The sequence below is a fragment of the Trichosurus vulpecula genome, chromosome 8 (genome assembly GCF_011100635.1).
Source record: "Trichosurus vulpecula isolate mTriVul1 chromosome 8, mTriVul1.pri, whole genome shotgun sequence".
Classification (NCBI taxonomy): Eukaryota; Metazoa; Chordata; class Mammalia; order Diprotodontia; family Phalangeridae; genus Trichosurus; species Trichosurus vulpecula.
Genome location: NC_050580.1, coordinates 90,455,747 through 90,473,203, shown reverse-complemented (window position 1 = coordinate 90,473,203; position 17,457 = coordinate 90,455,747).

The window sequence follows — 17,457 nt, the reverse complement described above, 5'->3', positions numbered from 1 at the left end:
ACTCATCAGGCTGAAACATGTCCTTTGCTTGTAACACACCTATTTAATGGGGATTATCCTAAGTTAAAGTTTCAGAAATTAAATTGTTTATTTCATCCTTCCCAAAGCAGAGATAAAGGGGTGTGGTTTCCAGGCCAAGGATATTCTGAGGCTCTCTCGATAGCTCTTGTCACATGTATCACCTACAGCTCATAGGTACTGAAATATTCTAATATGTGGCATGGGCATATGCCTAATTAATTATGCTTTTGGCATAATTAATTTTGTTTGGAAATTCCCCAAAGCCATACATTTATCACGGAGTCATAGGGACCATAGATCTAGAGCTAGAAGGGACCCTAGAGGCCAACTGGTCTGACTCCATCCTCTTACAGATGAGGAAGCTAGGCCCAAGGATGTTAAGTCACTGGTCCAAAGTGGCATAGGGAGTAAGCATCAGAGGATAGATTTGAATTCATGTCCTCTGATTGGACACTGATCGTTCCCTTGTCTGTGTTTCTGATCTCTATGATACAGATGATTGTGTTTTGTTTCTCAAAGCAATTTCTATTATTTTTGGTGCTGACCACTTATTCAGTATGGATTAACAATATCACCAATAATGACCCTCGTTTAATTACCTTTCTCAGAAAGTTTTCCTATTTTGAACCAAAGTGCCCCTGTTCAGAAGGTGTGAATCCGGTTTCTTTTTTTCTTCCTTTCTTTCTTTTTTAAAAATTTTTTGTTGGTGTGCTTTGTTTTTACATTATATTTACAAATTATTCCCATTTCTTGGGAGGTCTCTTAACAAATTAAAATAGCAAAATAAAACTAACAAGGCAGTAATAATACAGTGACCTCATCTGAAAGTGCAGGTAATTTTCCACATCTGTAGCACGCATCCCCTTCTCTATTTTTGAAAATTAACAGAAAGTTATTTTCTCTCCCTTCCCCTGCCCCACAATCCACTGGGAAAAAAACAAATTTCTTGTTAACAAATATACGAAGTCAAGCAAAATAAATTCCCTCAGTGGCTGCACACAAAAATATATGTGTGTTATTCTGCACCTTAAATCTGTCACCTCTGTAATGGGTAACGTGTTTCATCATGGTCCTTTGGAATCATGATCAGAGTTCTTACAGTTCTTTCAAAGTTGTTTATTTTTACAATGTTGTCATCGTATGAACTGTCCTGGTTCTGCTCATTTCTTTCTTCATCAGTTTAAATAAAGAGAAGGCAGTGAGGCTTGCTGCAAAGTATCCTAGACCAGACACCTGAAAGACTTAGGTTCAAATCCCACCTCTGACAATGAGGCAATCACTTAACCCCTCTGAGACTCAGTTTCCTCACCTATAAAATAGTGATAATCACACCTGAAAGGGTCACATGAGATATTGCATGTAAAGCCCTTTCAGATCCTTAAGGTGCTTTATAAAAATCAGCTACAGTGTTATTATCTTAGTAAACAGTAGTGGAGATGGGGTTTCAGTCTGGAGAAGCATATATTCCCTACACCTTTTCTCATGCTGTACTTGTGAAATCATCACATTCTTTCTTTACTTACTGAATTCCAATCTGTTTGGCCTATAAAGGTCAAATTCAATGTCATCGTCACTATGGTGCCTTCTCTCTGCCTCGGTAACATCTTTCCCTTCCATCCATCCTTCTATCTCATAAAGCATTTTGTATCCATTTAATGTAATTATTCAAAATTACGTTGTATCATGTATTTATCTGTGTGTCCTAATCCCCTACTACAATGTAAACTCCAGGAGGGTAGGATTCATGTCTTACCTAAACTTTGTATGCCCCTTACCATCTAGCGCAATGATCTGTGCATATTGGGCACTTAATAGAAATTGGGGGTTTCTTAGTGTGACCATCATGCAACCTGCTTGCTCACTTCTTGGGTATCCTAGCTACTCCATATGGTGTTGTAGGAGCTGCCTTCCTTAAGTCCACACTTTAAAAATTATAAAATGTCATTTGACAATTAACCAACAGAGGAATATAGTTTATAATCTGCCCTCCAGAAAGCTCTCTCCTTAAGCCAACAGCCCTTTGGAATCATTAAGGTCTCTCTGTCACATCTTCAGGAGATCCCCTTCAGTAGGCATGCTCAAGCCCCGAACCCTGATCAAGTCACATAGTTTCAAATGACCAAGCAAAGAAGAAATCTTTGTTTACCAAGTTTCTGAAATTTACCCTAGAGGTTATTAAGTATTGAAAATCGAAGGTAGCCAGTTTTCTTGTCCTAGGACTGTTGGCATTTGAGAAACTTCCACAGAAAAAAAGGGAAAAACAACAGATCTATGGAGGCAGGAGATAAAGTAATCCTTCTATAGGAACAAAGGTCTGAACTGTGAGTAAAATTAAGATAGCACAGAGAAATAGGGACAAGAAAATACAATGAAAGTATAGGCTTTTTTCTTTAAGTGAGAAATTAGAGGCGTTTTCTGTAAGAGGGTCTTGTTTACTGTTAAATTACCAGGCCAGCTTTCCCTCTGAAGTTCAGAGAGATTGAATACTTTGACCAAGGTCATAGGGCTGGTTAATGACATAACCGGGATTTGAACCCAGGTCTTCTGAGGTTAGACTCTGCAATATTCTTTCCATGACCCCATGAATTGTCCTCTCTGCAACATGAAGGGAGTAGATAAGATAGATGAACTCTAAACTTCAGGGGTTCAGGGGTTTTGTGCCATAGACCTATTTGGTAGTCTGGAAAGGCTATGGATTCCTCAGAATGATTTTTCTAAATGCCTAAAATAAAATACAAAGGATTAAAAGGAAACCAATTACACTAAAGATAAAAGTAATTTCAAAGTGCTTGTTTTATTTCCCACTCAAGTTCAGGGACACGTGAAATCTATCTTTGGATCCCTTGGGCATCCATGGACTCTCCTTAAGAACCCTTGCTTTTAGATATTTCCTTATATTTTTACATGTGAAAAATTATCCCAAATTACAGTTTTGAGTCTGTACATTCATAGCTCATGACTTGGATCTGGCTCAAGGTGTACATGGAGACCAACCTAAAGTTTCAGCTGCTCTCCATCCTGTCTTTGCTGAAACCTCTGATAGGGGAAGGCCTCCTACCACTTCCAAGAAAGGCAGCCAAGAAAAAAGCAGCACCAAATCCTACCTCGCTGGAGAACAGAGCTCTTTCTCCTTTTGAGAGACTGACTTAACAGAGAGTGAAGTTACAGCCTGCCTGGCTGCCTGCCTGCCTGCCTGTGTGGAGTGGCGGTCACAGGGCATGTCAAACCTCAGAGGCTGAAATATGAGCTCGATTTTTGCAGCCCGCACTGTAACTTTCAGAGAGCTTGCTCTGATTTTGAAGCTCATTTTCCTCACAGCATATTTTATTTACGTCTGTTTCCATGTCGCCAGCTATTTTTTTTGCAGGGTTGTTGAGGACGTCTGGGGGCTTGTCCGTGCTTTTACTATCCCCATTTCCTTACCTAAGATTTCAAAATCAGAACCACCCATCGCATTTTACCTCTTAAGAAGGCAGCCTTGTATAACTCTGGTGTTTTTAGAAATGGCTTGTTTTGGTCCTGCATGAATTTCCGTGAGAAGATGGAAGTCCCATAAAGCAATAAAAATGACCACTACAAGTTGATGTATCCATAACTCATTTCTTTGGTAACAAAACACAGAGCCTGTGGAAAATCTTGCTAAAAATAGTCAATTACTGCAGTGGAATAGTTGGTTTCAAGACTTAATTAATGATCTAGCAGCAGTGTTTTTAATCATCTATAAAAGGCAACTGTTTACTCACAGCACTTTAAGAGATTAAGCATTGCCCTATCAAATAATTATGCTTTGGAACTAGTGCTGAGGTCTGTTCTGAGTTTATGATTTTTTTTTTAGGGTTTTAGAGTTGCTTTCAAAGGTACTCTGTGTTTTAGGGACAAGATCACTGATTGTGGCCTCAGAAGACTGGGGTTCAAGTCCCAACTCTGATATTTATCCGTTGTGGGAATATGGACAATCTATTTAATATTCCCTCCAATAAAATGTAAGTGTCTTGAGGGTAAGGCCAGTTTTTGTTTTTGTCCTTGTATCCCTGGCACCTAACACAGTGGCTGGCACATAGGAGCCATCTAATGAACACTTGCTAAATTGAATTGAATTCCTGAAACTGTTGGCTCATATGTAAAAACACTGTGAGGAAAGTAGCTTAGCAATAAAGCATGACATAAATGTGAACTATAATTTAAATAATAAATCAACCACTGATCCAACTAGCAACTCCGGGGTTTAGGTTTGTTTGGAAGAAGGCAATAGATCAGTGTGTAGGAGGAGCCTTCATTATCAGTGTTTCTTAGCTTTCTTCTGTCTGGAGACCACTTCGGAAGGCTTGGAAGCCTCAAGGATCTTGGATAAGTCATTTAACTTCATATGAACTCAATAAGTCTACCCTGCATCATAGACATAGAGTAAAAGGGCCCTTAGAGGTCATGTAATCAATCATTCGTTTTACAAATGAGGAAACCAAAGCCCAGAGAGGGGAAGTGACTGAGCTCACACAGCTACTTAGTGGCACAGCCAGGACAATGGATTTAAGGGACCTTAGAGTTCCTCTAGTCCAACCCCCTTATTTTACAAGGGGTCTAGAGAGTCCAAGGACACTAGAACTCTGAAGCAAAACATAAATACTGTTACAAGAAACCAACCTATTGACAAGATGGAAGGCATATAAGATCCTAGCATCGCAGGATAATTGATCTAGAAAGCACCTTTGGGATTATCCAGTTCAGCTATGTTTAATTAACCCAGAAAGGTTGAGATGAAGTCACACAGCTAGTTAGTGATAGAGTTGTGTTTAAAAGGAGTCGTGACTACTTCTACAATGCGACATTGCCTTTGTGGACCATGCCTTGAGACCCATTGACCTAACTGGTGGCCTGGAAATATGCAAGGACTCTACAATCCTTGATAAGCACTTTGAGATAAAGTTGGCCCACATAATAGGTACAGTACTTTCAGAGAATTTATAAATGGAAACTGGGAGATTTTGTAGGAAATCCAGATTTTGCTGGGCTCCTCTTATAAACAGCATGAAGGATAACATTTCATACAAGTTTCTCTTCCTCAGACATGGGGAGCAGAACAGTAAAGAACGGAACTTAGAATTTTAGTTACCTAAAGGGTCCCCCTTCCTGGTGAGTTTGTTCAAAGTGACCGGTGATTGCTGCTGGTGAAAAGACAGAACATATTTTTTTTTTTACTAACTCCCCTAATGGGGCCTGGATTGGCAGAACTTTAGACACTTCTTCAGAAGAAATGTCAAGTACGCACTCGTCCCTCTGACTGCTGTTCAAATCAAACAAACTGGGCTAGACATTGAATAATAAGCTTTATTCACTCAAACCCTTCTTTTCATTGAAACACAAATTACTTTTGGAGATGGTAACTTGCCAAAATGCTGAAAAGACAAATTTTTTAAAACAACACCACCATGCTGTTCCAGTGCAATGGCCAATCAATTTCCCACTTTACCACATTGGGCTTTCAGCAAATAAGCCTCCAAATCCTGGTTTTCCTCTTCCCAATAAATCAAAAGTTACACAACCAGCCTATTCTTCAAGGCTTCCCTGTTGGAGAACCTTGGTACTAGGAAATCAGAGGAGGCTCATTTGAAACATAGATTCTAGTGTCATCTAAGTCTATGAGTCAATTCAAGCCATGCTCATTGTTGTGGATTGGTTTATGAATGTATTGCGGCATCTTGTGTTTGTAGGTCAATGCCAATGTAAACAGGAAGATAAATATTTTAGGTTTAATTTTTAACAGCCACTTTTGAAGGCTATGAAAGACACCAAAAACCCCTAGGGCAGGAGTAGAGGAGAAGTATCTTCCTGGTGGTCACCATTGCTTCTTTTTCCTAATCTTGGCCTACTTCAGGTATTTGGAATTTCTTCTGAATAAAAGTTATGCTTTTTGAGTTGATCTCCACACTTTCAGGTAGGCTTCCTCACCACATACAATATATACGCCATAGAAACTAATCCTTATGGTTAAAGAACAATCAGATATAGGAATGGCACCATTTTATTCCTACAATCATACATAGGCAGGTCATCATCGAGCAACTCCCACATATAAGAATGATATCACATGTTAAACAGTTTACCATCTAACAATGTAGAAGGAAATCAATGTACAGACAACAAGCAGAATGGAGCCCTTTCTCTCACCCACCACTGTGACATTGGCAGATTAGGATCCTAGGGCAGAGAATACTCCTGCTCCCTTCAGGGTTCTAGAGGTAAAATTTGGGGGTTGCAGCTTCTAACACTCACTCACAAGCCCCACCCCATCCAGTGTACTCCCCAGTATCAATCACTCAGTTGATATCAATTAGCTTTAACAAAAAGGCATTTACCAAGAAAATAGAAACCATGTGTGGCCAAGAGGTACCTGTAAATCATTGGTCTAGAGGGTCCATTTCTCCCTTTTTGGAAGTCTCATGAAGCTCTCTGCTGGGTTCTGAGAAACAGCACCTTTCTAGAATCCATAGTCAGTCCTTTGGTTCATCATATTCCTGAAGTTGCCACCATCCCGGAGTCTGTCATTGGCCATTGTCGCCTTTGATGGACTTTGCACAGTGTCTTGGGTGTGGGGTAGAGAACCCCTGATGGCTTTTCCAACCTTTTGAAGACCCAAAGGTCGTATCCTAGTCAACTTAATTTTTGAATACTTACTTGTTCACCTAAGATCTAGAAAAGAATAAATACAAAAGAACCAGGCGCCATGTGTTCATAGGCACATGACAACCAGTTAGGAAATAAGGAGCCTCTCTGCTCCTGCTCCTGCCCCTGCCCCACTCAGCAGTTCAGAGCAGGTTTTGCCTCAGGGAGTGACATACCAATCGTTTTATATCCAAACTTAGTTCCAGTTCAGTACTTCCTGAACCATCAATCATTCCAGCTCCTCAGATAACCAGAAGACTCTTTATCACCTTACAATTACAGCCCCTCTGTCATTTGTGGCTAGAAGTAGGCTCCCCATGCCTCTACAAGTTGGATTTGAACCTGGCAGTGAATTTTGAAGATGCTCTGTATAATCTCCCAGAAAGGAAAAATCTGAGCTCACTCTTAGGACTAAGCCCTAACTGGCCAGTCCTCCTCATCATGTAAACAAAAAACCAACAACGAAGCGTATTTCCTGTGTCGTTATCCAAGTCCAACCTCAAAATGTAAAACCTCAAACAGGTCTTATACCCTGGAAAAGGTAACTAAGCATTTCTCCTGATACCATAACCTGAATTTACCACCTAGAAATTGGTTAGAAAAAGCAGTGCTGCAAGCAATCTTCATCATTAAAATGAAGAGTAGGACCACGTAACTGTTCATTTGTAGCCCTGAACATATGAGTATAGAACTTCAGACCTTGTTTTATGCAGTAGATGTACTATTGAACAATGGCATGTAAATTAAATCTTAATAATTCAAATCTAATTTTTAAATGAGCTTAAGGGTCCTTATTATTTTTTTAGAAGTTTTATGGGTGCATTTTGTTTTTACATCACAGACATTCTTGGATATATCTTTCTAGCCACATCACCCAACCCCAACCAGAATCAAACTCTAACTAGGATAAGGAAAATGGTTAAGCAAAAACAAATGAGAGACTATGTTTAGCAACAAGTACAACACTTCTTCCTCATAGTTCCCCACCTGTCTGCTAGTGCTCACTATAGGTCTCTACCCATTTCTTGTATATTTGATATTTATTATTCTTCCTGGCATGAATATATTCCATTACAGCATTATTTATGGGGCTTAGGAGGAGGGCAGCCTGGACCTAGGATTTCACTGCTGTAGGGAACTTCCTATGGGGAAATTCCCCCTACCAATCCAGTTCAGTAACTGCTCTTTAATTTACAGTCTTGCCTGGGCCATAGAGAGGCTGAAAAACTTGCCCAGGATCACACAACCACTAGAACCCAAGTTTACGTGACTCCACAGCTGGATCCCAATACCATTCTATCTGTTACATTAATATGTCTTAATTTTTTCAACCATTCTTCAATCATTGAACACATAGGTTGTTTCCAGGCTTTCATTATTACAAATCAGGAATTTATAAATCTTTTTGTTTGTTTTACAAATAAGTCCTTTTTCCTTTTTTAATGACATGTATAAGCTATAGTTAGTTCTAACAGTGGATTCTCCTAGCCTCTCTGTCACAGAATTCCTCACATCCTTCAAGTACCACCTAATCTATTCCATGCCTTTCCTGATCCCCTGTGGGAACTGAGTGAACCATGCTGACTCCCATCTTGTGACTCAATTCTGGAACTAGCTCAGTTCCCTCTCTACTCAATTATGAGTCTAGTCCAATTTCTGTCTTGTGAGAACACTTTATTCAATTATGTAAAGTGTGAGAAAACTTTATTGCATTGTTTGAACCTAACCCTGTGTGGCTGGGAAGCTGGACCATGTCTACCTGTTGCTTAGAAACCCTTAACTAAGGACCTAGGTTATACTGACCAGAAACCCAGTCAAATCAGAAGATTGATGCAAAGAGTTTTCTCACATTTATACACCTCAAGCCATCAATATGTCTTATCTGAAAACAGGCTTTGTACTGGTCTAACAGTTATTGTTTCCATGTTCCTTTGATTGAATACAGATATTTGGAGGGAGTAGCATACCTCTTTTTCTGATTTCATTCTTCCCCTCCCAACTTGGAAAATCCCTAATCTTTCCTCCAATTAGAAATCAGATCACCTAATTTTGTATCCTGGTTAATTGTTTTCTTTTGATTAATTGATCTTATTTGGTTAATTGTTTTTAATACATAAAAATCTGTCTCACTCTGTATTCAGGGTCTTTGGACCAACTAGGGAGTCTATTGACCCATTTATCAAGCCTGTTTTGCTAATAAATTGTATAGCTCAGATTTGTTTCCTTAGTTATTAATTATCCACCATACCTCCCAACTGTTAGAACTCTCTCAGATTAATTACTTCACATTTATATCCTATTTGTTCTGCATATGTACATGCATACATGTGTGTATACTATATACAAGTATAATATACATACACACATATATATCTATAGATAGAAAGATAGAAAGATGATAGATAGATAGATAGATAGACAGACAGACAGACTGGTCTCTCTCAATAGATATGAACATGTTAAGAGTAAGGGTTATTTTGTTTTTGACCTCACTATTGCTTAGCAGCATGTTTACAAAAGTTTCTAGTTTGTGGGGGCTTTTTAAAATTCAGAGTTTTGTATATCATATATTAATCAATATTGTGTCACAGAATATTTGAGAGTTAGAACGGATGTTAGAGATTATGTAGCTAAACTCAATAAATACAAAATAATTCATTGTTTCCCCCTGAAACATGCTTCTTTTTTCCGACTTCTCTGTTTCTGTTGATGACTTTTTAACACCTATTTGGCCCAGTCAATTCGACATCCAGTCAATTGTCAAGTTTTAGCCATTCGAACAACACTTCTACTCTCAAATTGCCCCTTCCTTTTCCTTTCCCACCACCATGGTCACATTGAGACCCCCTTGACTTCTCTTCTGAACTAACAAAACAGTTTCATACCTGGTCTCTCTACCCGAGATCTCATCACTGGTATTAGCCTGACAGACTGGCTGATTAGCACTTCATTTTAAACTACAAGGTGCTAAAAGTCACCTATACACACTTGCAGCTTACAAGGTTGCGAATTTATATTGAAAGATTCCCAAGATCAGGTGGAAGTCAGCAGCGTCCAGGCTCATTTTTGACAGCCCTGAAGTGGCAGCCCCGTTTAGCACAGTCAGCCGAGTTCCGCAGCTTCCTGCTCTTTGTAGTGCACTGTATGCCCCACTAATCACAGGTGTGAGGCAACAAGTAAAGCACTGTCTCAAAACCAAACTGCCCTCTCCTCCCCACTCTTCAGCTGAGAGCTACTTATGCCCTTAAAAAAGGCTGAATGAAAGAATACTAGCAGTACCCTTTTGACTGTTCCCATCTCTTCTGCAAGGCCCATTACAGCGGGCAAAGGACTCAGAAATATCCATGGTCATGAACCTTGGCAGATTTTCAAAGAATCATAGAACTGAAGAATTGGAATGGACTTCTGAGGTCATCTAGGCCAACTCCTACCCAAATCATTAATGCTATCTACATTGTTACTGACGAGTGATCATCAAGTCTTTGTTTGAAGACCCACAATGGCAAGGAACTTTCTCAATTATCCTCCCTCAAAAGCAACCTATTCAATTTTTAGACAAATCAAATTGTTATAACGATTCCTTTTATAAAAAGCCCAAATATGCCTTCCTATAGCTTCTATGCGTGGGTTCTAGTTTTGCTAAATGTGCTAGTGCCTTCCTAAATCTCCTATTTATCCTGTTGCTATCTTGTTTGCACATAGATGTTTGCGTGTTGTCTCGCCCATTAGACTGTGAGCTCCTTGTGAGGAGGGATTGGGTTTTCTTCTTTTCTCCATATCCCCGGGATTAGCTCATATAGGTGCTTAATGGATATCGATTAACTATCTATGAGACCTTGCACCAGTAATTTCACCCCTCTGGGCTTCATTTTCCTCATTTATAAAGTGAGGCATTAGACAAAATTATCTCTAAAATTCCTCCTAATTCTTTGATCCAACGATTCATAATCCCTCTTTGACATGACAAAACCTAACCATTTGATGACTGCCATCATGTCTACCCTAAGTCTTCTCTGGGCAAAGGATTCCTAGTTCCTTCTCACTGTGCTTATGTGCCATGGTTTCAAGTCCCCTCACCCTCCTGGTGGTGGTTGTGCGGATTTACTCAAGCTAATTGACATCCCTTCAAAATTCTGACCAACTGGACATAAGATTCCAGATACAGACTGGCAAAGGCAAAATATAATGCAACAAGTACTTCTTGAGCTCTGCACCCTCTTCTTCTAGTTATGAAGCCTAGCATCACCCTAGCTTTGTTGGTATCACCGTCGCACTGCTGGTTCACATGGATTCCACAATTTACTAAAGTCCGTGGCTCCTTTTCCCATGAATTCATGTCTGGCCACATTTTCCTGATCCTGTTACTGAGCCACTATTTTTCAAACCCAAGTGTAGGATTTTACATGTATCCCTATTAAATTTCATTTATAAGATCCGGTCTATTGTCTTAGTCTGTTGAGATCTCTTTGGATTCTAACTCTACAATCTCATGTGCTAGTTATTCCTTCCAGCTATATGTAATCTGCAAATTTGATGGGTATGTCATCTCTGTTTTCCTTTAAGTCATTGATAAAAAATTTAGACCAAACTGGGACCAAAGATAGCATCTTCTGGTGCTCTATGGGACCTCCATTCAAGTTCAATTCGAGAATAATTCAGTTCAACAAGAATTAAATAAGTACTGACTATGGAGTGTCTACACACACTAGATGCTTTAATAAATTCTGGTTGGTTTGGATTGGATACTAATTCTCTGACAAAGAGCTAGATTCAGAGTCAGGAAGACCCAGTTTTAAATCTTGTTTCTGACAGTGGTTACATGAGTATGAGTAGGATATTTGACTTTTCTGAGCCCTGATGTTCTCATCTGCAAAAAATACACATAATACCTGACCAATTGGGTTGTTGTAAAGCTAAAATAAATCTTAGTAAAATAAGACATGTAAAGCACTTTATACACGTTACACTACATAAATGTCAATTACCATTAAAATCATTATCCTATGTAAAACATTATTGCCAAGCCTGGGGTGGGGAAGAGAAGTTGAGTACAAAGAGATGTATAACATAGTCTCAAATATATAACAAATTCTCAAAGAGTTTACAATCCAAAAGGACAAAACAAATTATACAAATGAGTGAGATACAAAGGGAAATGTGATCAATGAAAAGGACACTATTAACCAAAGTCTTATATAGAATGTGAGGAAGATAATTTTCCTCTGTAGGGGTCAAGGTTGGCTTCATAGAAGAGGTGGCAACTGAATGTTAGGAAAAAAGAAAATTCAATTGATGGGGGGTGGGGAGGGTGGGAGGTGACATTGGTATGGAAGGTGACCTGAGCACAGAGATAGAAGAGGACAGGATAAGAATGAAGGAGTGGGGATTTGTCTTGTTTTACTGAAATGTAGAATATTTGCATGTACGTGACATAAGATAAGGCAAAAAAGGAAGTGTGGAATAAGATTACAAAGAGCCTCTTATGGCAGAAGTTCATTTTTCATTCAGGGAACAATGGGGAAATATGAAGATTTTTGAGTAGAGAGTGAGGTAATCAGATAGCAAGATTGCTAAGGCAGCAGTGAAAAGAAGAGATTGGAAAAGGAATCCAGGAGGAACAGGAAGACCAGTTAGGAGCCTGTATAAAACAGGGCAAGAAGAACTGGAGGCCTGAACTTGGGCAGTTGCAAGAGGAGTAGAAAGGAAGAGATAGATGGTGATCAACACTCTTAGGGTTTCGTCAATCGGTTCTGAAACCACTTAGCTGCATTATCAATTAGCATGCAACTCTTCATCTTATCCACAAGGATACTAAAAGAGACTTTGTCATATGCCCTGCTGAATTTCAGGCAGATTATATCGATGATATTCCCCTGATGTAGGAACCGTCAGAAAAGGAAATGGGTTTGGTCTGGTATGACTTGTAACTAATGAATCCTGGCTCAATTTGAGCACCTGTCCCTTTTTGAAGCATTCACAGACTATTCTTTCTGATAATTTATTCTGGAATTGTGAAATGTGCCTGGAATGGACATCAGGTACATTAGCATACAGTTTGAAGTATATGTATTCTTTCCCTTTTAAAAAAAAAGCTGGGAAATTTGTCCATTCTCTAGTTCAGGTTAACACCTCTCCTACAAAAATCAGTAGCAGTGTTAATGCAATCACAAGCTTCTTGAGTAACCTATGATGCAGTTCATCTTGGTCAGTTGAATTGAACTCATTGAGAATAGCTATGTTCTTTCTTAACTGTCCTCTGACTCACCGTGAGGTTCAATCCTATTGAAAAAATTTCTATTCTCTTCTTCCTGATCTGAGATCACAGTTTTCTAAAAAGAGAAACACAAGTAAAATGGGAATTGAGTAGTTCTATCTATCTTCTCTGGTTAATTCATTGTCATCTTTCTTCTGTCTTTTTGGTTTTTTTTTTCCCAATTGGCTTTGCCACATTAATAATATATGTATGTATATATGTATGGATGGATGTATGGATGGATGGATATTTACATATATAAATGTATGTGTACATATGTGTATATATATATGTGTCTATGTGTATATGTATGTGTGTGTATATATAATATTTTGTTTTTATATCACCTTTATGGGGCAGCTAGGTGGTGCAGTCGTAGATAGAGCACCAGGCCCGGAGTCAGGAAGATTCATCTTCCGGAGTTCAAATCTAGCCTCAGACACTTATTAGCTCCGTGACCCTGGGCAAGTCATTTAAACCATGTTTGCTTCGGTTTCCTCATCTGCAAAATGAGCTGGAGAAGGAAATGGCAAACTGCTCCAGCATGTTTGCCAAGAAAACCTCAAATGAGATCACAGGGAGTCAGAAACGACCAAACAACAAAATCACCTTTATTCCACATATATCCCTTCCCTTTCCTCTAAACCAGTGAGCCACCTTTTATGACAATTAATAAAGAAGGGGGGAAGCAGTTCAGCAAAATTAAGGAAGAAATCAACTGAATCTGAGCACATGAGCAATGTCTCCTATCTGTAGTCCCTAACCTCTACAAAGAAGGAATGAAGGTTCCTTTCCTCATCTTTTCTCTCTGGGCCGAACTTGAGCATTCTAACTCCCAAGCATTCAATTTCTTTGTATTTGTTCTTTCTACTTACACTGCTGTAGTCATTATGTGCATTATTTTCTTGGTCCTGCTTTCTTTACTCTGCATGAAGCCATCATCTTTTTATTCATTCTAACCCAACAATAACAATAACTCCCAATTCTATGGGGCTTTAAGATGTACAACATACTCCAAGAAGCTGCCCCACTACTTAATTTTCCTCTTTTTCCTAACCATAAGGTAAAAGTGCCCTTTTTGCAATCCTTAGCTTATTTCAAAAGCCTCAACTTATACTGGGCATTAGCCTTTTTTTTTAACAGAGAATACTTTGTTATAAGGAGTCCTTTTTATATTTATCCTAGGTTATCTGCCCCAGGGTCAGTCTCTTGTACCTGTCCATTTTCAATCTGTATTTGTGTGAGCTCCATCGCATAGCCACATGAGTCAGTCAGTAAACAAGCATTTGTTAAGTGCTTATTATGTGCCTTGGGACTGTGCTAAGTTCTCAGGATCAGCACTCCCCCCCCTCAGAAAAGGCAAAAAATAGTCCCTGCCCTCAAGGAGTATAATTCTAATGGAGGAGACAACATGTAAAATAACTCAGTACATACAAGGTATATACAGAGTAGGTGGAGGTGATCTAAAAAGGGAAGGCCTTAGTAGCTGGGGAGACTGGGAAAGGATTGTGTCTAATGGTAGCCATCTCTAGGGTATGAGGGGAATTTACATGATAATTTCATTACGTATTTAAAAGGAATAGCAAGTTGTACATAATAGATTTGCCATTTCTTGTGCAAGCATCTTTTATTGTTATACTATGTTATGGAAATGCTGCTTTTATTCCATAAATTTAATTTTTTTAAATTAAATTTTTAAAAAGGTGGACTTTGGGCTCATTCTTGAAAAAAGCCAGAGAAGCTGAGGCAGAGGTGAGGAGGCAGAGGATGCTAAGTGTGGAGTGCAGACAGATAAAGGTACAAAGTCAGGAGGTTGAGTATCAATGCTTGAGGAAAGCAGGTAGTTAAGTCTAGCTGAAGCAAAGAATGCTTGGAGGAGAGGACAGTATAAATAAGAAGGCCTGAAAGGTAGGAAGGGGGCAGACTATGAAGAGCTTTAAATACCGAACATAGGAAAGAGTTTGTATAGAAGATGGGAGGCTGCTGGAGCTCACTGAGCAAGGGAGTGACTTGGGCAGATCTACACTTTTAAAAAATTTCCTTGGTAGCTGAGTGAAGGATGGATTGGAGTGGGGAGAGGCTTGAGATAGTAGGTGATCATGTGATGAGATGATAATGGCCTGAACTAGGGAAGTATCTATGTGAATACAGAGAAGGGGGTGCACTGTGAGACTTCATAAATGTAGAAAGGATATTTGGCAAAAGACTGGATACAAGGGGAGAATGAAAGTGAGGAGCCCAGTTTGACACCAAGGCTAGAATCCTAGGTGACTGGGAGGATGGTGGTACCCTTGAAAATAACAGGCAAGTTCAGAAGGGGGTAAAATTTTGGAGTAAAGATCAGTTCCATTCTGGACACATTGAGTTTGAGATGCCTACAGTAATTCAGTTCAAAATGTCTGAGATATTTAGAGATGAAAGACAGTAGCTTGGCAGAGAGAGTATGGCTAGATATGTTTGCCTTGGAATCATCTGTATGGAGATGATAAATGAACCCATGGGAGCTGATGAGACCATCCACTAAGATAGTATACAGTGACAAGAAAAAGAGACCTAGGACAAAATCTTAGTGAACACCCATAATTCATGTGGAGGACATAGGAGACTGGGGAGCTGGTCAGAAAGAGATTGAGGATAGCGCAATGTCATGAAACCTTAGGAGATCCAGAAGAAGAAGGTGATCAACAGTGTTAAACATTGCAGAGATGTCAAGGAGGATCATAATTGAAAAAATACCATGAAATTTGGCAATTAAGAGATCACTGGTAACTTTGGAGAGAAAAGGTTCAGTTGAATGGTGAAGTCAGAAGTCAGATTGTAGAGAGTAAGAGGAAAGGAAGCAGAGGTACCTTGTGTAGATGGCTAACTCAAGGAGTATAGCCATAAAAGTAAAAAGAGCTATCGGATCACAGATTGTGGATGGCTGTATCAAGCAAGGGTTTTTTAAGGATCTGGGAAAAATATATTAAAAATATATTATAAAATACATGTCTATATTAAAAAGTAGCAGGGAAGGACCCAGTAGATGGGCTTGAAGACAAGAAGGAGGTGGTGATGATAGTGGAGGCAGTTTGCTGGAGAAGTAGGGAGGGGATGAGATAAAGAGCACATGTAGAAGGGTTCATCTTGGCAAGAAGGGCTGCCTCTTCATATGAAATTGAAATGAAGGAAGAAATAATGTAAAGAGATGTCTGAGTGATGTGAAATAAGGAGAAGGAGAGAACGGGGAAATTCTTAGCAAATAGCTTCCATTTTTTTAAAGAAAGTTTATGAGGCAAGGTTGTCAGATAGGCAGATGGGGAAGAGAGTACCATGGGAGACTTGAGAAGACCAGAATATTTGTAATAGCTGAGGAGAGTGGGGCGGCAAATCAATTAGAGAGGAATAGAATGTTTGCTTTGCTGCAGTGAGAACACAATTGAGATTAGATAACATAAATTTATAATGAGCTCAGTCAGCACAAATTAGTGATTTCTTCAAGATCTTTAAATGCTTCCTTTTTTGTTCCTAAGTAAAATTAATTGTGATACCAAATTTCTGGAAATTGTTCTTGAGAGTTTCCCAAATGTCTTAAGCTGAATTCCTGCTTGGAGACTTCGAGCATCAGCTCTTACCCATGCTATCTCTAGACTCTAAAGTCAGATTCTCTAATAACATTAATGAGGCATCTTCCGGGTGATTCTTCCAGGTCTTATGAAGCCTGGTGAGGAAATGGATTCTATTTTCCTTTTCAAAATATATCTCCTTACACTTTCCACGCAGCCTGCTATTAATTGAAGTTGTTGCCATCGTAAAATGTAGAGATTCAAGGGTAAAAAAAATGTTGAAAAAAATTCAGTGGCTATCTTTTGGCATGGAAAAGAGACGAGTTGAACTCTCCCTTTGCTATGTGGGGTGATATCATAGGACAGTCGCTGTGGTAGCCACTGCTCTTCAATGAACCAATAGGGAAACAGCTTCTCTCTCTCATTCTCTGCATTCTGCTAGGATTATTGTATGCATACTCTTCTGTTTTTAGAATATTCTAAATGCCTTAGCACATTCCACAGTCTGTTGCGATGTGATCCAGCCCATTAGTAGACATCACAGAACAAACCACTTTCCCCCCACCTCGGCTTTGTTAGCAAATGGGTTTTGACAAGCCATTAGGAACCACCTTCCCAGACCCACACCCCTCCCCCAATCACAAAGACTTTGTGTTGTGGTAATCCAATACGGGAGGTCTCAATGATAGTTTACATATTTCTAAGACCCAGGGAATAGAGTACACGAAAAGCCATTACAAGTCTCCCAAACAAACTCTTGCAGCCTATTAACAAGAGGGCACCCGTGTGCCACTCCATCTCCACTGAAAGATGCTCAGTTCCATTTTTCAGACACAGTTGTACTACCTCAGTAACAAGCACACCCCTTGATTTTGTGCACTTAAGATCCACCCAGAACAGTGCTGTTTTTAGAAGGCATCTTCCTCTTCCCTCTGCCTCCTCCCAAAGGATTAGATATTAACACGGAAAAATCAAAGT